The sequence below is a fragment of the Ambystoma mexicanum genome, chromosome 5p, assembly GCF_040938575.1.
Source record: "Ambystoma mexicanum isolate Mex_15411 chromosome 5p, UKY_AmexF1_1, whole genome shotgun sequence".
Lineage (NCBI taxonomy): Eukaryota > Metazoa > Chordata > Amphibia > Caudata > Ambystomatidae > Ambystoma > Ambystoma mexicanum.
Window position 1 is genome coordinate 240,096,618 of NC_090930.1, and position 26,646 is coordinate 240,123,263.

The window sequence follows — 26,646 nt, forward strand, 5'->3', positions numbered from 1 at the left end:
CACAGATTGGCCTAGTGAGGAAACAAAGTGGTATACCTTGAAAGAGGCAATTCAAAAAGTCAGAGAGCATGCTATGAAAGAGGCAATTCACGTAGATGCTCCAGGACACATGGGGGCCGTGCCGCTCTCAGTTTCTCGAAACATGGTGATTAGAACTGCGCCACCCGAATACAAAAGTGTCATTATGACTTTGCTCGTAGGTATGACGGGCAAACCCACTGATGAGGTAGTGGATGCCATTCAGCAACTGGCAGATTTAGGGGAGTGGAACAAGAGTGATGACAAGCCACGGGAGAGAGAGAGGCGTACTGAGAGAAGAACCGAAGGCAGGAGGCAAGATAGTAGACACTCCTGAGTGTCCCGAAAGGACATGTTTCTGGCTTTGTTAAAAGATGGGGTGCCACGAGAAGAAATTGATGGCATTGAAACCAGAGTAATGTATGAATTATACAAAAAAAGAGGACTTGCAGCCAAAGAGCGCTATAAACAGGTTAAGAAACAGGTAGTAACCAAGCCACAGGGGGACACCTCACCTTCCGCTCCTCCTGAGGAAGAACAAGAAGAAGGGTCTATGGGGACACTTTCCCCTTACCAGCCAAAATGTGCTGATTTGAGGAAGGTGGTGAGTGCAATGCTAGAGGCGGAGTCAAGTCAAACTCATTCGAAATTTGACTAGGGCTACGGCTAAGCTCTGGCAGCGTCTGCTCGCATAAAAGTTGATAGGCGGCCCCATGTTGTTAAGATTTTTTGGGGGCCAGGAAATACGCAAATGCCATATCATATCATATTATATCATATCATATCATTCCAAACTTAAACCATAAAAAACCATTACTCCACATGAACGAAAAATCCAAAAATCAAAGGAAGCTCAAATATATACAATGAAAGGATGAAGGATCCACGAGAAAACATTGCAAAAAACTAACTATATACAAAAAGTGGAGCAATGTCCATGGACTCCACAGAAAAAGGAAAAATAAACAAAACCTAACACTAAAGAACTATTTACAATGGCGGCGGGCTAGCCCTACGGCTCACCGTTGTTACCAAGAGTTTTGGCCAGGGCATCATCGAACTCCATGTCTATAGCCCAGAGGCAGGACTGTGCTCTATCCTTGAGGGCTCGCAGGGATGCCGACATGCTCTATACCAACTCCATGGGAGCCTCCTCGAGGAACTCCGCCCGCCTCCATGCCCACCACATGGAGTTTTCCGCCCTGACCATAGTGAGCCGTGCCCTCTCTGCCCGCCGCCGCTCTGCACCTATTTGATGGCCCATCTGTTGCCACACGGAATACACACTTTGTCCAGGGTCCTCCTGCCCTTTGGCCGATGCCTGCCCCATGCTGTAGTTAGCCCTGAGAGCTGAAACATCCTACATCGAGCGTGCTGTGGCCTTCATGCCATCTGCCTGTGCCACCACATCTGCCTCTGGGAAGATGTCAACCCCCGGGGCCATCGTGCACGTGCCCTACTGGAAGGTGCCTGAAAAACCTCCATTGCCAAGGGTCATGTTGTTGGGGTGACCACCTCTGCTGAACCTCTGACTCCCGATTGTGGCAGGCATGGGGTCTCCACAAGTCTGGCGGAGTTGGCTGGGGCAGGTCCACAGGGGGCCCTGGTGGCATCTGGGCCAGAAGACAGCATGGAGAATGACTGGCACATAGTGGGTGAAGAGCAGGAGAGGGTCGCAAGAGTGCCCAGCCTATGGAAGAAACCCCCGACAATGAGCCGTCCTAGCCAGTTCAGGATGGCACACACCTGTTCGTGATGATGTGCGTGGTTCTCCCAGGAAGCACACACATCATCAGGAATGACACATGTGCGCATCGCAACAACGACTAGGACGGGCTCAACCCTGTCACGGATTGCCTCATCCACAGGTAGAGGAATGTCAGTTCTCGTGGACACCCCCCACCAATGGACAGGCCTGGACTGAGGCATCTGTGCTTGTGCACACTGATGCATTCTCAGTTTTAGGGACAGGATTAGGCACAGGCCCCTCCACGGCAACCTGCGCTGCCTTCTGCCCGTACTCCTGGACTGCACCACTTGGACCAGTGGCATCACCCCCTCAGGGCCCCATGTGCGGGTCTGATGCGGCCTCTTCCACCTCCTAAACCACCATCGACCTGGATGCCTCTGCACCGTCTTCTGCATTGTGCTTCCCCTGAGGGGGTTCACCTGCCCATTTCGCTGCCCAGGTCCAACCTGGCCCTCTTGGGCATCCCCTCAACAGCTGCGGCTGGATCCGCAGACACGGCTCCAGTACCCTCGCTCCCAGAAGATGATATAACGTGGGAGGGTGATTGGGCCTTGCATCTCCGGCTGGTGGAGGCATCCCCGCCGCTTTGCTCCACAGTGCATCTCCACCCTCTCCTACAATTGACGCTGTAGATAGGGAGACATTGAACACAAACATCAGTATAGTGAACAGTAGTATGCTAGCCACAAAGCTAATGCACATGAGTGGCACTGTCAAACGTCACAACCATCATCACCCTCCACAATACTCGGGTCAGTGCAAGCCAGACACATCCATGCAACAGACATTTGCATCCATGTCCAAGGCACTGTGGGAACATCAGAAGGGGGGTTGAACCTTACATGCATCATGGGACATGCACATCACGTGCACACACACCACAGGATAGTCATGCATCTGGCCATGACAACCTCCTGTCAAAGAGCACTCATTGGCAACTGTGCCGTATCAGTCAATCATGCATCGAGATGGACATGTGTCATGCATCCATGGCGATTCCCAGTGACACACTCACCATTAAGACAAATGTATATGTATATGTATATACGAGTACAGACACAGGCATGCAAACATGTGTGCATCGTCACATGCTGGTGCACATCAAGCATTGCAACACAGACACCATTGATGTTGAACACACTTACCTGTAACGCTTATCCTTCAACTTACTTGGCTAGATCTATAGACCTGGACAAGATAGCTGTCAGTGTTTATGCTTCTTAGCTGGCAAATAATTCTACATATTCACCTACAGACTCTTCTGACAAAGAAGAACATCAAGATACAGAATACTTAAGAATTCTGAAGGTACTTTTTACAATCTGTAATTCCATGTTTAAGGAACAAAAGATTCTTAAGAAAGGTCTAATAAAACTGGTTGAAGTAGTTTTATCTAGTGATAACAACAAGATTAAATTAGCAAGCCAAGCTTCGGAACACATACAGGTAGATCAAAATGATTGGAGTATTGAATACGGTATATTTGAGCACCGCAGGAGAACAAATAATCAAAACAAATCTATGTTAACTATAAATGAGGACATTACTATATGCTGTATAAATGCAGTTCGGGAATTAAGCAATCAAAACATAAAGATATCTATTCAACACAAAGGGAAAAAAAGCAAGTGTAAAAAGAAACATCTCAAACGGAAGAAGAACAAAAGCTGCACAATCACTTGCAGCAATATCACCTAAAAATGTGATCTGTGAAGAAACTCAGAATCAGTTTAACCAAGTTTGTAAGCCTTCTCATACTAAAGAGACTTGGTTATGTAATAAACCGTGAGGATCTAAAGGATCTAAAGGAGCTAACCAGCAGTGTATATACCATGACATTTCAATGCAAAATTAAGAATTTAATGTTGATGTTGAGCCAATAGAGATTCATCCAATTGATGTAGAGCAGGGCCAAATGAAGTCCTTGCCACCTAGGTCTAACAACGGATCACCTCGGAGTGAAACCTTATTCTGTGTATTTAAAAATAAAGGTTTGGATATGAAAGAAATCCACATAATTGATTCCTATTCAACTTTGAATAGCCCTTTTTTTAACAGAATAAATGTATTAGAATTATTACATCAAATACCTCAACTAGAAATGATGACATTAGGTGATATAACTCTAGTTGAACTACCAGCCTCGGATTTTGATTTAAATTTGGTGATGATTCACTTGGTTTCTCCCATTACCACAGAACTTATATTATCACGATCTAGGCATTTCCTCAAAATGGACAATGAATTCAGTGGAAGAGACTGTTGTTAAAAAGTCTTCAAACCAGAAATCATCTTCTAAAGAAAAAGAACTAGAAATCACAAATGTAGAGATTGACTCTCTGTTTAACAAAATTATAACAGTCCCAAAAACTAGCATTAAAACAACAGGTCCCAGAAATAAAGCTCAATAGACAGAAGAGAATATTGATGACATCTCTTGACCAAGAAAACAAAATAGCAATCAAATACCATGTATGTAATGAAACACTAGTAGATTTAGATCATTTTCAAATAATCCTATATGTCTATCATTTCTTCTTGAGGCTGGAGTTTTTTTCATTACAAGAAACCTGGTTATTACATGAGTTTCTTTTAGATGGTTATCCGATTATCCAGAGAGATGCCTGTCGAAATCTGAGAGGAAGGCCGTTTGGAGGACAAATATTAGGTGGCAGAAATAATTTGCTATTGACTGAGTATGAACCAACAAATAAGTGTCCTTATCTTCTGACCAATATGATTGTATTGTTAGTGAATGGAGTGGAGCAGTGGATACTTATATTAAACATCTATAATCCACCAAAATCATTATAAGGAAGATGGAAATAATCTTATATGATCAGACAAAAAAAGAGCGCTAAGGCTTGGTTTATAATTATGGTAGATCTTAATTATTAAAGATTTGAATCGATGACAAAGGAGGATCGGGTCGAACTACCTTAGGTAAGAAATCACTATGGTGATGGGTGATTGATTATATTGGTGAAGATCTCTTTAAACAAGACCCATGGGCCTCCTTCAGTAATGTCTACTGCCTATTGCAGGTATATATCTCTTATAGTACCCTGTTTCCCAATCCATTCACCTGGTCTAATGGCCATCTTTTCTCACATATCAATTATATATTATTCCTGGATGTTGCTTTTGAATTGTTTGGTAATCTTTTGATTGTCCCTACATTAGTGAGTGATCATGTGGTAACGAAATTTACACTAGAGTAGCAGCAAAGAAAAAAGAAGAATTAACTGGTAGCATTATCTTAAATAATTCAGGGAATACAATTAAATACCTATCTCCACAAAGACCTCAAGGAATACTTCATGGTCAAGAAAATGGTTATAAAATTGTATAAAAAAAACTGTTCTTGCCGAAGCATGCTATAGTAAAACAATATAACAAAAAATCTTCTCAAAATGACACAAAGTTACCAACATTGAAAAAGAAACAATTAAAAATGGACATTAAAAAAAATAAAGGTAATGCGAGGGAAAAACAACCAATTGTATGCCATAATTAAACTCAAAACTTGTTATAAAAGTTATCTCAAGTGATAGAAGGGATCTGATAAAACAAAACAATGGTTCCTGGTATATAATGCGATCCACAATACGGCCTCTCACATATTTTGGAACCTTTATAAAATGTACTGAAGGGGTTATCGAGAAGTAAAGAAGTAAATGATATTTGTTATGTTATGTTATTTTGCATTTATATATTGCGCCTTATATACCATTGGTATGGTCTGAAGGCGCTGGTAGGTTGAACGCCCTTGCGAACCGAAGTTCATATCAGTAGAGAGAGTAGAGAGAGTCAAAAGGTGCGTGTGAGCACCAGGTATGTGTACAGCTTGTGCGGTATCAGTGTAATAGCTGCTTTCTAGCAGTAGGTGTGGTGGTTGAGAGGTCAGGAGTATGTGTTCGTTCTGGCAGGATTTATCCAGATCGGATGTGGCTGCGTTAGGCCTGAGGAGAACGCCTCGCTGGGGGGTGTGTAACCAGCAGTGATTACTTAGAATGATGTGGAGTGAGCGGCGAATGTTGATATGAGAACAGTTATACCGAATGGTGTCATAGTATCTCTGTGTTCTAGTTGAGTGGTGATGTAAGGAGAGAGTAAGCGTGTTGGTGAGATATGATGGGTTACATGCCCTTTCAGAGACTTCTAAATTCACAGAGAGGTTATTGGGCACACTTCTAAATTCACAGAACGGCTACTGGGCACACTTCTAAATTCAGCGGGGCTGTTGGGCACATTTCTAGAATCACAGAGAGGCTATTGTGCACATTTCTAAATTCAGCTTCTAAATGCACACTTCTAGAATCACAGAGAGGCTATTGGGCGCGCTTCGAAATTCAACTTTCTAAATGTACTTCTAATTTCAACTTTCCACAGAGAGGTTATTGGGCACACTTCTAATGCAACCTCTAAATGCACTTCTAAGTTCAAACTTTTTAAATGTACTTCAAAATTCAACTTTTCTACAGAGTGGGTACACTTCTAAATTCAACTTTCACAGAGAGGCAATTGGGTACACTTCTAAATTCAACTTTTCACAGAGAGGCTATTGGGTACACTTCTAAATTCAACTTTTCACAGAGAGGCTATTGGGTACACTTCTAAATTCAACTTTTCACAGAGAGGCTATTGGGCGCACTTCTAAATGCAACTTCTAAATGCACTTCTAAGTTCAACTTTCATTGAGAGGCTATTGAGTACACTTCTAAATTCAACTTTTCACAGAGAGGCTATTGGGTACACTTCTAAATTCACTTGTCACAGAGAGACTATTGGGTACACTTCTAAATTCACTTTCCACAGAGATGCTATTGGGTACACTTCTAAATTCACTTGTCACAGAGAGGTTATTGGGCACACTTCTAAATGCAACTTCTAAGTGCACTTCTAAATTCAACTTTTAAATGTACTTCAAAATTCAACTTTTTCCCAGAGTGGGTACACTTCTAAATTCAACTTTTCACAGAGAGGCTATTGGTTACAGTTCTAAATTCAACTTTTTCACAGAGAGGCTATTGGGCACCCTTCAAAATTCAACTTTTTCACAGAGTGGGTACACTTCTAAATTCAACTTTTTCACAGAGAGACTATTGGGTACACTTCTAAATTCAACTTGTTCACAGAGTGGGTACACTTCTAAATTCACTTTTCACAGAGAGGCTATTGGGTACACTTCTAAATTCACTTGTCACAGAGAGGCTATTGGGTACACTTCTAAATTCACTTTCCACAGAGAGGCTATTGGGTACACTTCTAAATTCACTTTTCACAGAGAGGTTATTGGGCAGACTTCTAAATGCAACTTCTAAGTGCACTTCTAAATTCAACTTTTAAATGTACTTCAAAATTCAACTTTTTCCCAGAGTGGGTACACTTCTAAATTCAACGTTTCACAGAGATGCTATTGGGTACAGTTCTAAATTCAACTTTCACAGAGAGGCTGTTGGGCACCCTTCAAAATTAAACTTTTTCACAGAGTGGGTACACTTCTAATTTCAACTTTTCACAGAGAGGCTATTGGGTACACTTCTAAATGCAACTTCTAAGTGCACTTCTAAATTCAACTTTTAAATTTACTACAGAATTCAACTTTTTCACAGAGTGAGTACACTTCTATATTCAACTTTTCACAGAGCGGCTTTGGGTACACTTCTAAATACAACTTTCCACAGAGAGGCTATTGGGTACACTTCTAAATTCAACTTTTCACAGAGAGGCTATTGGGTACACTTCTAAATGCAACTTCTAAGTGCACTTCTAAATTCAACTTTTAAATTTACTACAGAATTCAACTTTTTCACAGAGTTGGTACACTTCTAAATTCAACTTTTCACAGAGAGGCTTTGGGTACACTTCTAAATACAACTTTCCACAGAGAGGCTATTGGGTACACTTCTAAATTCACTTTTCACAGAGAGGCTATTGGGTACACTTCTAAATTCACTTGTCACAGAGAGGCTATTGGATACACTTCTAAATTCACTTGTCACAGAGAGGTTATTGGGCACACTTCTAAATGTAATTTCTAAGTGCACTTCTGAATTCAACTTTTAAATGTACTTCAAAATTCAACTTTTTCCCAGAGTGGGTACACTTCTAAATTCAACTTTTCACAGAGGGGCTATTGGGTACAGTTCTAAATTCAACTTTCACAGAGAGGCTATTGGGCGCCCTTCAAAATTCAACTTTTTCACAGAGTGGGTACACTTCTAAATTCAACTATCACAGGAGGCTATTAGAGATTCCATCTAAGTGTGGCATATGCTAACAATCACATTTCTGCCTAGATTTGGCGCAGGCTAAACTGTGTGGTTCTCTCGGGCTATGGTACTGGTTAACATTAGACTGCAGGCCGTTGAAAGGTAGGTTAGAGTGGCAGGAGCTTTCTGGAGTAGAGTAATTGCTCTACCCCCACCCAAGCCAGCACTTACAGTTTTGTTGGTGTCTGGTAGCTTCCTTGGCTTCCCCTGCTGACACCTGCAGACACTCTCTGGAGCCGCCACCGTAGGAGCCGCCCTTGGCCTTGGGGCCTTTAGCCGCAGGGGCTGCCGGGCAGAGGGCTGCCCTGGGGGGGGATCCTGATATCGAGAGGTGGGACCAATCATGGGGCACGGGCAAGATTTTAAACTGAGCACATGCGTCGGAGTGGGTTCGGGAGCAGTCAACTGCGTCCGTATGGTAATGGCAGTGAGCAGGGTCACTAGGGTCGATAGACACACAACACCAGGGACCCTGGCCCAATCACGGTGCGCGGGTGGGGTGGGAGGAGGAGAGGGGGGAGAAGACTCTGCAGGGCATGGGAAGGCAAACTTCAGTTTTTATTTATTTATTTTGAAAATGGCCTGAAATGGGTCTGGGAGCCAGGTGTAGACTCTGGGGAGCTGCGGGGGTATGGTAACACCAACTTTCCATTTTAAAAATGGGGGCCATGAGGGGTGCTTCACTCACCTGCATCCGCGTTGTAATGGCGGTGAGCAGGGTCACTAGGGTCGCTAGACACACAACACCAGGGAGCCTGGCCCAATCACGGTGCGTGGGTGGGGTGGGAGGAGGAGAGGCAGGAGAGGACTCTGCAGGGCTGCAGGGCATGGGAAGGCAAACTTCTGTTTTTATTTATTTATTTTGAAAATGGCCTGAAATGGGTCTGGGAGCCAGGTGCAGACTCTGGGGAGCTGCGGGGGTATGGAAACGCCAACTTTCCATTTTAAAAACAACATATGGGCCGGAATGGGTCCGGGGGCCATGAGGGGTGCTTCACTCACCTGCATCCGCGTTGCAATGGCGGTGAGCAGGGTCACTAGGGTCGCTAGACACACAGCACCAGGGAGCCTGGCCCAATCACGGTGCGTGGGTGGGGTTGGAGGAGGAGAGGCAGGAGAGATTCTGCAGGGCTGCAGGGCATGGGAAGACAAACTTCCGTTTTTATTTATTTATTTTGAAAATGGCCTGAAATGGGTCTGGGAGCCAGGTAAAGACTGTGGGGAGCTGCGGGGATATGGAAACGCCAACTTTCCATTTTAAAAATGGGGGCCATGAGGGGTGCTTCACTCACCTGCGTCCGCGTTGTAATGGCGGTGAGCAGGGTCACTAGGGTCGCTAGACACACAACACCAGGGAGCCTGGCCCAATCACGGTGCGCGGGTGGGGTGGGAGGAGGAGAGGCAGGAGAAGACTCTGCAGAGCTGCAGGGCATGGGAAGGCAAACTTCTGTTTTTATTTATTTATTTTGAAAATGGCCGGAAATGGGTCTGGGAGCTAGGTGTAGACTCTGGGGAGCTGCAGGGGTATGGAAACGCCAACTTTCCATTTTAAAAATGGGGGCCATGAGGGGTGCTTCACTCACCTGCGTTCGCATTGTAATGGCGGTGAGCAGGGTCACTAGGGTCCCTAGACACATAACACCAGGGAGCCTGGCCCAATCACGGTGCGCGGGTGGGGTGGGAGGAGGAGAGGCAGGAGAAGACTCTGCAGGGCTGCAGGGCATGGGAAGGCAAACTTCCGTGTTTATTTATTTATTTTGAAAGTGGCCTGAAATGGGTCTGGGAGCCAGGTGCAGACTCTGGGGAGCTGCGGGGGTATGGAAACGCTAACTTTCCATTTTAAAAACAACATATGGGTCGGAATGGGCCCGGGGGCCATAGGGGTGCTTCACTCACCTGCGTCAGCGTTGTAATGGCTGAATATTCCTGAATCTAGTCCTGAATCTATATTTATTACTCACATTAATAAATGATACTACAAAGATAAATGCAATTTGCAGGATAAGGGGAACATTGTGTATAGCTTTGAGAAGGATATACTTAAAAGTACAAGCAAGGAGTTGACCCGGATGATAGAAACATGTAAGCCTTCATGTGCCCCAGGTCCTGACCGCATACCTAAACTTATTATTTAAAAAAAAGTTTTCAAAAATGGAGCTCTGTTATTAGATAATCTGTTCTAATCTATCAGAATTACAGGAATCATCTCTAAGATGTGGAAGGCATCTGTATTGATTCATATTTTTTAAAAGGATTGAGTTATGATCCACATAATGAATGACTTCTAGCAATGGTTAAACGCCACTTCTAAACTCTTTTTCCAACTAATGCTGCAAGCATTTACAGGCCGATTCATGGAATTAATGTGTGCTGAAATTTTCAGTGCAAGCGTGCTAAAGCGTGCAAAAGCGTGCAAATTGCAGTGCCAGTGCGAAAATCGCAGCGAAACCCGCGCACAGCAATTAATGGCAGTCCGTGCGTGTGTAAATCCCAGGATGTGCGCCAAGATTCTGCGTGGCGCATGCTGGCGCACACGTCTCCAAGCAGCGTGCGCTATGCACACAGCGAAATCGCACATAGCGCGGCGCACACAACAAAAGTAGGAGGAACAGAGGGCATGACACGTGGAATGGGGAACAACGTGTGAAAAGGTGGGCGTCACAGGGAGTACAGGAGGCAAATGCACGGAACGTCCACATGCACGTTCAAAACACGTATTCATGGATTCGAACGGGGCTAACGCGTGCGCCAAAAAAGACGCGCTAATCCGGAAACACGTACGCCAGCAGGAAACATGCGTACGTGGATCCGCGCAGCATAAAAGTGCACGCAAACAAAAAACAAGCTCAGACGCCAGGATGAATATACCGTTCCTAGCAGCAGTGGTCCTGGGATACCACAGGAGGAGGAGGAGGATAGTCAGGCCCAGAATTTTCACACCCAGAACCAGCCTTTTTGGGATGCCTGATGACCAGGTGTATGGGAGGTACAGGTTTCCAACTCACATAATACTCGACCTGGTGAGTGAGTGGGAGGATGACCTCACATCACCCACCCTGTGCTCCCAAGCACTCAGCCCCCTGGAGAAGGTCCTCAATGTACTGCACTTCTTGGTCACTGGGTCATTTCAGCGGACAAGTGCTATAGTGGGGGTGGTGTCACAGGCCACACAGTCACGCTGCCTACATCAGGTCTTGGCCATCATGACTGCATGCCCATCAGTCTGCAGGCACATATACCTGCCCAGAACACCTGCAGAAAGGCAGGCTGGCGTCCAGGATTTCTACGGGGTGGCACAATTCCCCAAAGTCCTAGGTACCATTGATTGTACCCATGTGGCTCTACGTCCCGGCTCGGCATCAGAGCACATCCATAGAAACCACAAGCACTGGCATTCCATCAACGTCCAGGTAGTATGTGATGCCAAGGGAATCATCACCTCAGTATATGCCAACTATCCAGGGTCCACCCATGATATTTGTATTTACAAAATGTCAACCCTAAACCGGGACCTAGAAGCTGGGCGGCATGGGGATACATGGCTGCTCGGTGAGTATAAATGCCACAGCACATGCATGCATGTCAGATATTGAGTAATGTCACAACCCCACTAATGATACCCATCACCACCTCCCCAGGGGACAGTGCCTACCCTCTGAGCACCCACATGATGACGTCAATTCGTAACCCCACCACACCACCCGAGGTAAGATACAACACAGCCCACATTGCAACCCGGGGCATAGTGGAGCGCACATTCGGAGTGCTCAAGTCACACTTTCGCTCCCTTGACCGTTCTGGCGGGCAGCTGTTATATGCTCCCCCAGTAGTGTGCAGGATCATAATGGCAGCATGTGTCCTGCACAATGTTGCAACACGCCGGGGCCTGCCCGTGGACATGATGGTGCCCCCACATCCCCAACCACATGCACGGCTGCTGCGCATGGGAGGGGAAAGAGCACGGGGTGAGGCAGCCCGTACGCAGCTGGTGGCTAATTACTTCACCTAAAATCACACCCTTGTGGAGTGCACACAGCCCTGGCACATACCATCTGACAATCAATGATGATGACATAAGGGACAGTGAACTGTCACAACCATACCAGCCTGAGATTGGTCACCTGGAAGTGTTACATTGTGTGCATCCCTACCTACACAAACACCACCAATGCTGTGTCATCAAAAGACACACTTCTATGCTGCTAAATTCATTAACCCCTTGCAAAATACAACATGACAACAGTGCCATGTCACCCAACCCCTCCCCAGCACTGCCACCCAACACACCATGGCATGTCATGCTAGGTGAGAGCAAATCCCCAAAACCTGACACAAAAACAAAGTACAGTGTCCCGAACGGAAACTGGCCACACACAATATGCTCCCAGTAATGTAGAACTAATAACACACATGACCAAATACTTACCAACAATACAATGCAGCTACACAACCTCAAACATAGCAAAAACATGACAGTACTAAGTTAAAGTAGTGGTAGTCTTACATCCTGATTATGCCAGCACATCGCCCCCTTCCAACTGTACAGTGTTGCTGCCACGCAAATGTGTAAGTGCACTGCTTACAACATGAACTCCATCTCCAAAGTAGACGGCCTTGTGAAGACAGGAGGAAGACATGGATGCAAAAGCACATATCAATACACCATGCAGTGTACAATACAACAACAATATCCACTAGGAATGTATACACAGTATTGACTACAGACTGCCCACACAGCTCATGGGAGTCCAACGTTACTGTGTAAGTCACTGTCACTTGGGCACACCCTTTGCAAGCCCATGGAAACGGGAAGCAGGAAGGGTGTGTGTCTCACAAACCCAAGCATATAACCCAAACTCAGGACAAGCCTGCATGTGCCCAGCCGTAATACAGTGGATGCCCACGGGAGCCACACAAGGCAACACACTAAAAAGAAATCTAAAATCTAAAATCTAAAATCTAAAATCTAAAATCTAAAATCTAAAATCTAAAATCTAAAATCTAAAATGGCCATGTAGGGGACGGGGGGGGAGGCCAACCAAGAGGTCCGAGGACAAGGTGCGCACCAACAGCCACCTGTGTGGATGTTGGGAAAAAAAAAACACCTCCATGGGCTCATGGCCTGCACGGCTATGCCAATGTGGGAGAACTGCTGCTGTCGCTCTCATCACCCTCAGCTGCTGCATCAGGAGGTGATGGTGCTATTGGAGGCAGCCCACGCAAAGCCCTGGTATGGTCCTCCATGGCAGCAAGCATGCGGGTGTGGAAGGTCTCATTCTGTAGGATTATAGTGCGGAGATCCCCATGCAGCACCTGACGTGATGCCTGGATCTCCTCTCGAGTTGCCTGCATCTCAGCTGAGAGAGAACGTGTGAGCCGCTCCAGCTGCTGTTCTGTCCTCATGTTAGTGGAAGCCTCAAGGTCAACAAGAGTCTCCCTGAGGTGATGGAGTTCTACCCTCAGGGCTTCCCTGTGGTCCTGGGACTCTATTGATATCGATTGGCGTAGAGTCTCCAGTGCTGCCCGTCAGTCCCTGTTGGACACCAACATGTCCTCCCTGTGTGATTGGCAAATGGAGTCTGTTGCCTGCTGTAGTTGCTCCACCTGCCTTTCAGGGGGGACTATGGACGTGGCCACCCTCTCCATTGCTTGAGCCATCATCTCAACTGATGCTGCCTGTTGGGTTGCCATAGCGTACATGGATTGTTCCCATGTGGTATTGCGTGGTGGCGTACGGCCACCGCGTCGGCGGGCACCACACCTGTTTGGGGCAAGGCGATCTGCGCCTTGCTGTGCTGGCACTGCCTGAGGCTGCAGGACTGCATTCCCCCTCTGATCTGCTGGCCCAGGAACAGGATCAGATGTTGTGGAGTGTGACCCTGCATTCGTAACCGCCAAAGGCGGACTTACCAACACTGACATCCCCATAGAGGGTTCTACCCCTGGTGCAGGTGGGTTGGACAGAACAGAATCCCTGCCAGAAACACTTACCTGCGACGGCACATAGGTCTCATCATCCGAATCAGCACCTGAATAGAGGTCTGGGGAGATGCACCCAGAGACACCCTTGGACAGAATGGTCTGCAGCAAGATTGGGTTCTCACCCACCACCACACCACGTCCCCCACTCGTGCCCGGTCGTGCCTGAGATCCCTCCTGAGTCTGCAACATCTCCTCAACCTCAACAGCATCAAGTGCGTCATCCCCTGCAAAAACATGAAAGACAAAAAATGGAAACAGGCATTAGCACCATAGCACACAAATAGGCCTGACAAGCTACAGAACCACTACATGATTTACACATGTCCAACATGACTATAACCCTCCCATGCATGCACTGGGGAGGCAAAAGGCAGACACTGATGACACCAAGATGGAAGAGCAACACATTTGCTGCATGCTGGGTAGCACTGCCATCACACTTTGGCCTGTTAGTGGCATGCCCAATACACATACATGACACATGCCATCACACAGATGGCATGTACCATAGCCATGGTACATTCCACAAGTACATCCATATGTCAGTGAATGAGTACTGTCAGCCATCCAAGTGAGATGGACATGATGAGATGAAAAATGCTACATAGTGTGACAAAATAGGCATGTGCCACACACTGCAACACATCCAGTGTACAAAAATACAGTGATTGCAGGCCGATGAACACCTCAATGGTTGTGCACTTCAACATGACAGGAAACAACTATCATGTTCCACATTCAAACAGGCCCCAGATCAGGCCAATACTCAATCAGCCTGAATGGTCAAATCATTCACCTAACAAGGTAACACATGTGGGCCAATGTGGGGTTCATCAATGACAGAAGCATGTCACAAATGTGACAATAGGGCTGAGGAATGCGTAGCAAAAGTGGGAGAATTGAAACAATCGACCTGAACGAACACTAAAAAATACAAACAATGGTGTTGCAAGATGCCACTTCAAGGGCAAATGCCATAATGTTGCGCTAAATTACTACTGTGGGCAGAAGGGATACTGTCACACCCAAATCCAAGGCCGCTGTATGTTTTGGATGAAGCACATGGGTGACCCATACCACTCAGGAAAACACACCCTCACCTGGCACTCAATCAGAACCCGTCACCGAAACAACATACACATGCATTACACACACATGCATGGGCACTCACCGGACTTTGCATCATAATCAGGTAGTTCTCCCACACCTTGGATCTGTTCCTCTGTGACGAAGACCCAGCAACAAACTCATGTTCAGTGAGTTTGTTGTCCTCTTGTGGAGACCCACCACCAGTCACCAGAGTAGCGGCATGATTCGAGGCAAGCTTGTTCTTTGCTCCGCGTTTCAGGTCATTCCACCGCTTGTAGCAATCATCAGCTGTGCGCCTCACAAATCCAAGGGCACTTATGCGGTCGGCGATGATTTGCCAGTGTACCTTACATTTACCAGTTGTGGTCTTGGACCCTGCAGTCACCAGCATTTCGTGGCTATGTGCCGGCACATAGGACACAGGTGCATCAAGTTCCACCTCATTAAAAAAAGGCTTCCTTGAGGTACCGGAGTGTGTAGCCGTGTCTGGGGTCTCAGCCTGTCGTGCCAGAGCACCCTTCTTCCTCTTCTTTAAAGGTGGAGCAGAGCCAGAGTGACTTACGCCACTCTGGTCAGTAAGGGCAGATTCACAGGTGGACTGGGTACTAGGAGTGTGGGAATGCACAATGACTATAGGTCTTGATGCAGGCATTGGTTGCAGGGTAATGTTGGCAGGGGGAACGTCAGTTTGATAGACCTGGACTGACACTGTCCTGGCTGGGAGAGTCAGAGCTGGGGCGGATGGAGCTGCAGCTGCCCCTGCAGCCTCCCCACCATGCATACTTGGGGCAGCAAATGACATAGCTGCCCCAGATCCACGTGGCTTGGTGACAACAACTTGCACCGCCACACGTGGCCTAGACTTGCTGACCTGGAAGTCAGCCAGGGAGTCATCCTGTGCCAGGTCAGGTGCCACAATGGGCTGGTCCAACAGGGGCTGAGCTGGTATGGTGTCAGCCACATTTCCCTCAACCATGAGGGGCATGGGTGTCCCTCATTGTTCCTCCACACATGGGGTATAGGGGCACCCAGCAAATTGGGGCCATGTCTCCTACCGCGCCCACCACGCCCACCTTTTGAAGGTCGGCCACATATGCCTTCCTTACCGCTTGGTCACCTCCCAACCATGGCACTGATGTTGTTGTGCATATGGGAGTTGCAGGGCAATTGGGGGTCAAAGGGGTAGGATACTAGATGGAATTCATACCCTAGTGCTCTAACAAGGCTGTCTGTGACCCCTGGGGGAAGATGACGGGTCACGCAATGCACAGGCACCCCAAAATCAAAAATTAACGTGCACGCAACCCCTTGTAGACCACGTGCGTGCAAAAATGAACCCGCACTACGCCTAGGCACCCAGAAACACAAAAATAAGCGTACGTGTAATACACACAGCCTACAAAGACCTCTGAAGGGGAACGCGACACACGGGGCAAGCACAGTTTCTAAGTACGTGCGGAACTCACCGTCTGCCTGAGAAAAGAACGTGAAAAATATGCGCGTGTGCGCGTTGGCAACACCCCCGCCAAAAGAAGAATTGTACGCTGTCTGAGGAGACAGGACAAAAGGAGAAGTGAACCCTGAGGAAATAGGCCCAAAAAAAATTCAGAAAAGAGCTGTCCGAGGTAACAGGGAGTACGAACTAGAAACGCTGTGAAGTAATCGCATGTGAACCGACAAGAAGTACAGATTTCACCCACTCGCTCTCCACGAAAAGCACGTACAAGGAAATGGCATCCTACACATAGCTTTTAAACCATCCAAAAAGTACACGTCAGATATGCGTGCACGCGGGTGCTTTCCTCCAATTACACGAGATGACACTCGGACGTGCAGTTTTTCCACATGTGCTCTGTCATCACGTGCTATGAGGGAAACGCCCACGCGTGAAATGTAACTTACGCGCTTACGCGCTAAGGCGATGACACTCATACGTGCAGTTTTTCCATGTGTGCTCTGTCATGACATGCTATGAGGGAAACGCCTGTGCGTAATGTAACTTATGCGCTTACGTGCTAAGGGCCATTGGTCCAATGAAATCGCGTGCGTGTGCTGACGTGCTTACGCACTAAGGACCTTTCCTCGAATTACACACTGACGTGCAATTTTTTCACGTGCCAAATCACTCTGTATCAAGCTGGCCACGCGAAAGCACACACTCCTGCCCAGAAGGCCGAATTACTGCCCCCCAGAGCCCCGATCACGCTCCCACCTGCCATCTGCTGCTGCCTGACTGCCTACTGCCCACGTGCCCTGCCATTTGCTGCCTTCACGTCAGCCAGGGGTGTAGTTGCTGTGACCACCCCTGCTGGAACTGAAGACTCCTGACTGGGATTCCATCACTCCACAGCCCAGCCCCAGGACCCAGTTGCCCACCCACTCCTGCCTCTGGGGTTGCCATGTCCAGCACAACACCATCTGGCAGCACTGGCAACCCCCAGCCAGAGAGGCAGAGGGCCACCAGCTTCCCTGCCACTGAAGTTGGTGTCCTGGTGGAGCAAGTCCTGGGGCAGTATGATGCCCTCTTTGGAAGTTCGCGCGCCGACAATGAAGGACAGACCAGGATCTGGATGGGCATCGTGACTGCCATCAACACAGAGGGGGTGGCAGTCCCCGACTTACATCATGTCAAGAAGCGCTGGGAGGACTTTAGGTCCAGGACCCACAACAAGGCCCGGCACCTCGCTAAGGCAGCGGATGCCAAGGGGAGCCGGGGTCAGCTGTCGAACCATCAAATGAGGGTCCTGGAACGCGTATGTCCAGCGCTCTATGTCCAGATCCTTGAGAGGCAGACCCGTCTGGAGTCGAGCGGTAAGTGTACATGCATGTTGATAGTACGCTGTGTGTGTCGTAGTGTGCCAGTAGTGTGCAGGTTGCACATGTGTTTATGTAGGGCCATGTAGGGATGTGTATGAACATGGGCGTGAGGCTGCCACTTGTGAGTCCTCTCAGTTGGGAGAAACATTGATGGTGTATGTGTTGGTAAGCATGCTGGGCAAATGCAGGTGTGGGAGCACACATGTTTGAATTTCTGTGTATGTACATTGGCATGGTTGTGGCATGGATGGTGGTTCATAATGCATGTATCTGCACTGTGTACATGTGCATGTATTTGTATCTGACAAGTGTTCAACTGTGATGCAACATGGATGCACGTGACACTGATATGTAGAAGGATGAATGGCAGATGTGACATGTATGGCAATCTCATCACTGCAACAGTTGGAGGAGATGTAGACATGCATGTAAGTGTGGTGGCGTGTGTGCATGCCTAGTGCACTCCTTGTGTTTTATGTGATGTCAGGCTCACCTTTGGCTGTTCATGCTGTAGTATGTTTATGGATGGTGCTTCCTGGTGAAATATTGCTGTTGAAATGTTCATGTTTGTGAGTTAAAATGACATGTGTGTCGTGGAGTGTGATGCCGTGTCTGTAGTTAAACAATGCCACTCATGTGCAACTGTCATGTGTGTATCAGTCCATTGTACAGTGCCCTGATGCCCTATGTTTTATCTCTCCCTGTCTGCAGCATCAACTGAAGAAGAGGGCGGAGAGGGTGCTGTGGAGCACAGCGGCAGGGATCATCCCGCCAGCCGGAGACGCAAGACCCGGCTCCCCTCCCAGGTTGTCATCTTGTCGGGGAGTGAGGAGTCCGGTGCCACATCCCAGGCCGCAGCTTACGAGGGAAGGTCCAAGAGGCGGAGGTCGGAGTTGGACTCCTCGGCAGCAGAAAGGGCAGCTGAGACCCCACAGGGTCCGACGGAGGAAGATGGCACGGAGTCATCCAGGTTGGTGGGGGGTTTGGTGGAGGAGGAGGCCGTGCACGGGACAGACACGGGGTCTGGGGGTGGGGATTCCACTGGTGCTAGTGGTGCAGTCCAGGGGCAGGGACATGAGGCAGCACAGGCCACCGCGGAGGTGCCGGTGTGTAATCCTGTCCCCGATCCTGTGACTGCACCATCCCGCACCAGCAGGGATGCCTACGTCCAGACCCGTTTTCAGGGAGGGGATCCGCTTACAACAACTGGCCTTCCTCTCCCTGCGGACGTGGCTATCCGGGACCGGGTTGAGCCTGCCCTGGGTGGGGTGGCGTTGCGTCAACGGGCCATGCGAGGTGACCTGCAGTCTTTTCATGAGGAGACTGCATGTCATCTTGAATGGTTTGTTGACCGCGTTGACCTACTGGGACAGCTCAACAGGGATGGATTCCTCCATTTGCTGGACCTTGTTCCGACCCCCTCCTCAACTGAACCCCCTATTTGCCAGTCGTATTCCATGCCATCTCCTCTTCCCACCCATGTATCACCTGGGTACCCTGTGGAGCTGCCTCTGACCCTCTGGCCAGGCTGGTGGAGGACACATCCCTGCCACAGTTGGGAGTCGGACGTCCAGCATGGGTGGCCACATCAACAACTGCACCCCAGCCAGAGGAGGATGTGCAGGCAGCAAGAGTCAGGGCACAGGCAGAGGCACAGCAGCAGCATCAACAAGTTGGGAGCCATGATCGCTCAGGGCCTTCGTCATCGGAGGGGCAGGCATCGGCCAGAGGGCAGGAGGACCCAAGACTGGAAGTGTCTTCTGTGTGGCAGCGGTTAGGCCATGCTATAGATGTGGAGCGGCAGCGGGCAGAAGAGGCACGGCCACGATGGTCAGGGCGGAGAACTCCATGCGGAGGGCACTGAGGCAGGCAGAGTGCCTCGAGGCAACTCGCAGGGAGTTGGAACAGGCCATGAGTGTCTCCCTGCGAGACCTCGGGGCCAGGACAGAGGCCTTCCTCCAGGACATTGATCAGGAGTTCGATGATGCCCTGGCCCGGGACATCCAAAAGTGAGCCGTCGGATTAGCCTGCTGCCATTGTAAATAGTTTTTAGAGTTAGGTTTCCTTTTCGTTTTCCTTTTATTTGTGGTCAATGGACAATGCCACACACATTTGTATATAATCATATTTTTAGGTAGTTTCTTAGTTAGGTTTCATTTGTTTAGTTGGGCTCATGGACCCTTTACATCATTGGACAATGGATTGATTTTTTTGGGGGATTTTTTCACATTGATTAATGGATTTCTATTTTGGACAATGGATTGTATATAGTTACATCATGGATTCATTTGGATTTTTTTTTTCATTATGGACATGGACTCATGTTTTTTTTTTCAGGACAATGTATTGTAAATAGTTGGACTATGGATTGCTTTCGCATTTTTATATATCATTATGAACATGAAACAATGGATATCTTTTTTTTACCTTTTTTCGTTGGTGGAGGGAGAGTTTGGACTGTTTTTCGTTCACATTTTTTGCATTGCTTATCATTTTCATTCTTTCGTCTTTTTCACATGCTTATCATTTCATGTTTGATATTTTGGTATGCTTTCATTTCATTTATTTATTTATGTACATAATACATTTTCATATTTTAGTTCCATGTGTGGTATTTGCTCATTGGGTTGATGCATGTGAAATTGTGGGTTTACACAGGCAATGCCAACCAGTGTATGTGTGTGATGGACATGTGTTGATGTACATAGTTGAGTTTTGGTTTGTGTCTTGAGATAGGCATGTCAGTATGGGGTGGATTGGGAAATCATTGCGTCTCAAGAATGGGGTGGCGTGATGTGGTATTTTTTGGTGTAGAAGTGGGCCATGACTGTGCATCTTTATTTCATGTAGGGGGGGACATGAGTGGGACATGAGTGGGGGCCTGCTGGCAGGTGCCCTGCACTGCTGGGGGGTGGGGGTGCAAGAGGACATGAGTGGGGGCCTGCTGGCAGGTGCCCTGCACTGCTGGGGCTGGGTGGTGGGGGTGCAGGGGGACATGAGTGGGACATGAGTGGGGGCCTGCTGGCATGTGCCCTGCACTGCTGGGGGGTGGGGGTGCAAGGGGACATGAGTGGGACATGAGTGGGGGCCTGCTGGCAGGTGCCCTGCACTGCTGGGGGGTGGGGGTGCAAGGGGACATGAGTGGGGGCCTGCTGGCAGGTTCCCTGCACTGCTGGGGGGTGCGGGTGCAGGGGGTCATGCATTGGTGATCAGTAGTGCAAGCTGACATGTGGCTTGGATGCAGGGCATGCCCATGGTGGATGGGCTGCCTGCGGGACATGACCAGGGGTGCAGGGTAGTCCCCTGTGGTGCGGGCTGCCTGCAGGGGCCATGGAGGGTGTAGAGGGAACACCTGGGAGGACCCACATGGCCAATTGATGTGTAGGACTCCCTGCGCACCCCCAAAATACACGTACCCTGCTAAAATCGCGTGTGAGACTTCCCCCGATCCCCAGTAATACACTTCCATCCTGTCATTCCACAACACATGGGTGAATGCACACAACACACATGCAGAAACAGTCCTGGCACCTGCAATCAACATCAACATCCATGTAGAAGGGCCCCTGTAACCCAAGATGTTGCCTTCAAAGTCACATGCATCCATGGCGTTTCAAAGTCACACACACACTTCTCAGGCACACACACACACATGTGCACCATACATGTACATGACATCAGCACCCATTCCTCACCCCCCCTTCATGTCCAGGAACAGAGACAGCCATGCTTTCATGTGTGCATTCCGCATAGAGCTCCCCATGTTGCATTAAAACACATGCACCAACCATGTGGTTCACACATTACTGGTCTCACATGCAAGACCATGATGTCCCTGCACACACACATCCATACATGGCCTATGTCACACATACAGGCAAGCATCAGACTACCAGCACACTGCAACATGCCCTGTCTCACACAGCAATGCTTGGCCACTTACCGCTTAACTCCAGACGGGTCTGCCTCCGAAGGATCTGGGCATGGAGAGCTGGGCCTACGTGTTCCAGGACCCTCATATGGATGTTACCCATGCGTGCCTGGCCCCCCCTCTGCGAGGCGCCGGGCCTTATGGAGGGTCCTGGACCTGAAGTCCTCCCAGCGCTTCTTGACGTGCTTGATGTCGCGGGTTGCCACCCCCTCCGCGTTGATGGCAACCACTACGTCGTCCCAGATCCTCTCCCGTCCTTTGTGATGTTCCGAAGAGGGCATCATAATGCCCCAGGACATGCTCCACCAGGACACCAACTTCGGTGGCAGTGAAGCTGGTGGCCCTCTGCCTCTCTGGCTTGGGGTTGCCAGTGGTGCCAGATGGAGATGTGCCCGACATGGCAACCCCAGAGGCAGGAGTGGGTGGGCAACTGGGTCCTGGGGCTGGGCTGTGGAGCGATGGTATCCCAGTTGGGAGTCTTCTGTTCCAGCAGGGGTGGACATAGCAACTGGATCCCTGCAGATGGCTGATGTGCAGGAACCAAATAGCAGGGCACGTGGGCAGCAGACAGTCAGGCAGCAGCAGATGGCAGGTGGGAGTGTGCTTCGGGCTCTGGGGGGCAGGAAAATGGCCTTCAGGGCAGGAGCGTGGTCTTCCGTGTGTGTATGCGTGGCCAGCTTGATACAGAGTGATTTGGCACGTGAAAAAATCGCACGTCAGCATGTAATTCGAGGAAAAGCCCTTAGAGCGTAAGCGGGTCAGCACACGTATGCGATTTCATTGGACCAAAGGCCCTTAGCGCGTAAGCGCGTCTGTGACGTATCGCGCACGGGCGTTGCCCTATCGTGTGTAAAACTTCCCACGAACCACAGTTATACACGTACCCCACTCGCACAGGCCCTTTCCCGTGTGAAACTTCCCGCGAACCCCGTAATACACGTACCCTGCTCCAATCGCGTGTGAAACTTCCCGCAAACCCCAGTTATACACATACCCCACTTGCACAGGCCCTTTCACGTGTGAAACTCCCCGCGCACCCCTGAAATACACGTACCTGGATCCAATCGCATGTGAGACTTCCCGCGAACCCCCATAATACACATACCCTGCTCCAATCGCATGTGAAACTTCACGCGAACCCCAGTTTTACAAGTACCCCATTCGCACAGGCCTCTTCACGTGTGAAACTTCACGCAAACCCCAGTAATACACGTTCCCCGCTTGGCGTTTGCTGTTTTGCAGCCTTGTAAACTTGTCCAGGGTTAGCGCAGCCCTTTGCGCTGGATTGGGGATTTTGATGGCTTTTCCTAGCGCGAGGGCGTTCTTGGGGGCATAACTGGCGCTGCTGCAGGGTCGCTGCGCCACTCTGCGCCATGGCTGGTTTTGAGGCTAAAATCCATGAATATGCTGTGCGCGGAAAACAATTTTAGCGCATGCGACTGGCACAGACATTCGCACGCGCACACTGTGCGCCAGCCAAGTGCGCCACTTGTGCGCGAAATTCTATGAATTACCCCCGAAATGTTGGTATAAGTAAAAATAAACTTTTAGGCAACCAATAATAAGGGTTTAAAAAGGGCTTAAATACCCTTTTGAATTTGTGGATCCTCCTATATTTAATGTGTGTCAACTTGAATAATACAGAAGTTGCACTCTGTATCTGCTTTGTAGATTATAAAGCGGGCTTCGATACGGTTGAACGCAATATTTTATGGGCCAAATTGAAGCGATGGAACATTAATCCTATGATCCTGCACTTCATAAAAGAACTGTATTCTGACACAGAAGTCCAAATAAGACTAAATCAAGAGGGACTTTGAAGTGGAAAGGTAAGAACTAATCATGGGCTTAAGCAAGGTTACCTGTTTTATACAACCTTTATATGGCAGATGTTGGAAGTATTTTTGAACTTTCCTCCACGGGTCATGCAATCTGCAATTTTGTAAGAAATAAGGGGGACTATCAACAGAAGTTATGTTGAAATTGTGTATGGCTTTGAAATGTTTACCAGCTCTAAAACCAAATCTTTTAAAAAACCGGAGGGATGATTGTGGCATACAACACTTGTTCTGGCTAACTCTGCTCCCAGTATATTGTGAATTGGGGATCACATCGATAGTCACACTATAAGAGATATCTATGGGAATCTTTTATATAAAAATGTTATGTCATGTAAATTATGAAGGACATTAATAAGTCATTGATGGAATGGAAAATACGAAATTGGGCTAGGAATAATAACCTATCCATCTTGAGCAAACAAATAAAGTATGCATTTATGTAATGCAAAAAATCCCTGTAGATACTCTGTGCATCTATTTTAAGAATATACACAATGGCAAGATGAGAACATTTAGAATGTTGCTAAGATTGGAACTCGTCCCTAAGATTTCAAATAGAGGTACCTGGACAAAGATCCCCTACTAAGAACAAATATGTTGAATTTGTAATATGGAAGTAGAAAAGTAGAAACATTTATTCTATTGTGGGAAGTTACAGAAACTGTATATTAAAGAATATTAGAACCTGTGTTTTAAATTAGAGAATTTTGAATCAGACCACTCATTGACCTAGAAATTATGATTCTTGTGATAGGGCAATACAAACTTTCCTATGTCCTATATGCTTATGAAATGATGCATTTACATTTTTGTAGAAATATCCATGAAATGAAGATCATTTTAATAGTTTTTTTTTAATTCTAGGAATCTTATGAATCTTGTAGAAGTCTCTATTAATAATGTATGATATGTAGATGACAGTAATTGTAAAGTTGTATGTGGTGTTATAAGGTTTATTTAACCAAACAACACTTAAATACAAATTAAAAAAAATAACTAGGTTAGCAAAGAATATGGAGACCCGTGACTAGATACATGTTATTAGAAGTTATGATGTGGACTGTTTTCAAGAAACTTGGGCTCATGAAGTTATTAGTCTGGAGGGACTGATACATTTAAAAATGTTGGCTACCCATGCTGCAGAAGATAGAGGACGGCAATGCGGGGGTCTAACTGCACGTGTGAACATTGGTCTGAATTAGCGTATTACCAATATTTAAAGTAATTCTCCTGATTTTCAAGGCCTGCATATCAATTTTTAGGATGGCAGAAACCTATTACTCTTCAAAATATGCAATCAACCTTGTGGTAAGAAAGGAAGGAAAACTATGTATGAATTGGACCATGTTTTAGGAAATTGTTTTAATCCGATTCGGAGATCAGAATTTGCAATTTGAACCTTTGAAAGAGATGTATCCCTTTTTCGAAGAGCAAATGTTATTTTGGACATACCTCCATTTACCCTACCTGCTTTAAATAGACAATATAGGCATGCACTCAAGTTATATTTAAAATGAGTGTGCAAACAAAACATAAGATACGAAATGGAGATGGTCCCCCTTATCCACGTATTTAAAGGACAATCAATTGTGTCATATCATCTATAACCTGATAGGCTTGCTTCATTGGACATGTGCACAGAATATTGAGGTTCTTCAAACAAGTGAAAGTGACCATGTAGCTCTGTCAATTATTTTGAATATTTATCAAGAGCAAGCAGCTAGTAATCTAAAACATTTTGGGGCCAAGGAACAGGTTATAGGTAGTCATAATAACAGAAGACAATAAACATTTTCCCACAATTCCATAGAACCTACTCTATACTATGGTATTACACCTACCCTTAAATTGGAGTTGAGTACACCACAATTAGAGCCCCCAGTAATTGTAAGTTAGATTTTAAAAAAATTGCTGCATTTTCTGGTCCCATTTTGGCTAAGTCCTTTAAAACAGTGGGCAGGTCACACATTTAAGAAGGATAGTTGGTATGATGGTTAATGTTGAACGAAAATGTTATTATTTAAGGCCATTAAAAATATTGATTGCTCCGAGGCTGTGTTTTGATGCAGCTCAGGAGTGAATCTGAGAATTTGATTATTTTCTTTTTTTAATTAAACACATGTATATGGTTTAAAAAGACCTTTGCAAAAATAACAATTACATTAAAATAATACATTATTAGATGATACCTTATACTTTCATAACGTCATTCAATCTAACTCAATTTACAATTTCATGATTGATTCTTCAGGACAAAGAATAAAAAAACAATCAAGACAAACAGAACCATCCCAGATAAATTACAATATACATACACGACGAAACCACACCAAACCGATCGGTCCATACTTCAATAGCTATAGTACCTTGAAAGAATCTTACGTAATTCTCACAGCTTGCAAACCTTCTTTAGACATGACAACACTCTTAACATTAAAGGCATAGAGTCCACATGTAACATTGATCACCAGAACAAGTATCTATTTACCCATTCCGAGTTGCTAACAAAAGACCTAAAATTATGTAATCTCGAACACTGGAGAACAGGACACATGAGCAATAAGTGAAATAGCAAATCTACCTCAGAATTGGTCTGGCAAAACCTACAGAAACCAATCATTTCCCCTGCTTTGTCATAAATTGATAGTATTTCATTAGTCTCCACCAGATTGAAGCAAAAGAGCGCAACATGTTATTTCTTACCCCTTTAGTAGGGTATCGATGTAGGTATTTTTCCATAGAGACAAACAATTTTTGAGGCGACACAGCTTGGGAGTATAGATGAAAATCCAAGGCTTCCATCTTATTGCTAGACCAATCATTACTTATGATCATATTTGTTACCTTTCCGGGGATTAGGCATAAGAATTTTCAAAAACGACCCCAGATTGTGAAGGACCAATGATCCATCTGAGCGTAGGTCTTTCATAAACCTTCTGTTAC